Raw genomic sequence first — 1,405 nt, 5'->3', positions numbered from 1 at the left:
ATGATCCTATTATGATATCTGCACTGAGACAAGACAAGGAAGAACATGATAAAGGTAATATTTGTGATTATTGTGACAGTCAGTATTTATGAACATTTACATGTAATGTCATGTATTAGTTGATGTTTTAGTTAATGTGTATGTAAAAAATTGATTAAAGCCCTTATTGTGATTAAACTACTGTTACTGGTTTCTTTTTGTGGTAAAATGCTTTCATGATATTCACAATTTTTGACTAGTTGCAAAAAATTTTCACCATCAAATTCTGCTCTCCATTGCCATGTTGTGCTGTTAGCAAGCAATTCGCGAAAATTACTTCCACAAAATAAGGTGAAGCCACCTTATGGATGTGTGGGTGTGTATGTTATAGTATACTACGTGGGCACATCACAGGCACTACCTGTTCCATTATATTGCATACAGCACCGGAAGTGAGTGTCGGTTGGTTGGCTTCACAATGGCTAGCAGCACTGGGTGAGAAGCTTTTTGTGCTCTTTCAGACTCACAACACTCCTTTACCACCATTGTCTGCTTTTTTGCTGTTTTTAGCGACCAGAGATGTTCTTATATTGATCGTCGGGCAGTCAAGTCCACGTCACATCGGAAAGAAACTTTTAAATATTTGTATTGGTTTTGTCTCAACCTTAAAGAGTCAAGAAAACTTGTCTAGGAGTGTATTTGGCGTATGCTTTTGACGCGTCCACTATATTCAATAAATTAATTATAGCACAGTTGCTGTATGGCCAATAACAGCACAAGGGGTGGAGTCGAGACAGACAATACAGCATGAGGCGTGAAGCACTGAGTGCTGTATTGGCTGTCTTGACTCCACCCCTCATGCTGTTATTGGCCATACAGCACTCTTTACTGTGTTATAACTATTATTTATGAATCCTGTCCCTATATATGTGCATATGTACATGTATTGTGTGTGTTTATTTGCTTATATTTTACTTCCAATTTTACTCTGTACATACTTAATACATTATAACAAACACACACATTCACATAATACAGTCAGTCAGTGACAACTACTAGCTGTGTCTGTATTTGTTTATGCAAGTTGTGTGTGTTTGTATATACACATGATGTGAATATGTGTATTATTATGTACATACATGTATATAAGTATGATCCTTTGGTTTATATTAGGCGTCACTGGGAGTGTGGACTGGTACAGTGACAGGGTATACCTTACCTCTCCATCTCCAGTTCAGTGTAATGAAGTGATTAGGAATATTAATAATAATCATAAGGAGATTGGCCTCCAATCCTCATCTACTAATAGTACAGTATCTCTACTATCATCAGCTAAACTGCATACACTAAACCTGAGGAGACTTGAGATATGGACCACTCCATTAACTAATGATTGTATCCAGTACTTGTGTATACTACTAACTAA

The 1,405-nt window shown here is 36.8% G+C and overlaps 1 long non-coding RNA gene across 1 annotated transcript; it reads left to right on the top strand.

Moving 5' to 3' along the window:
- The first annotated feature begins 13 nt into the window (after positions 1 to 13).
- On the top strand, positions 14 to 1,405 carry LOC109592938 (uncharacterized). The gene is made up of 2 exons (XR_002190644.1): positions 14 to 54; positions 1,153 to 1,405. It is a non-coding gene; the product is annotated as an uncharacterized LOC109592938 (long non-coding RNA).

The sequence above is a fragment of the Amphimedon queenslandica genome, unplaced genomic scaffold, assembly GCF_000090795.2.
Source record: "Amphimedon queenslandica unplaced genomic scaffold, v1.1 AMPQUscaffold_3435_Cont24571, whole genome shotgun sequence".
In the NCBI taxonomy this organism is placed as follows: Eukaryota; Metazoa; Porifera; class Demospongiae; order Haplosclerida; family Niphatidae; genus Amphimedon; species Amphimedon queenslandica.
This window is presented reverse-complemented; position numbering and strand designations above follow the sequence as displayed.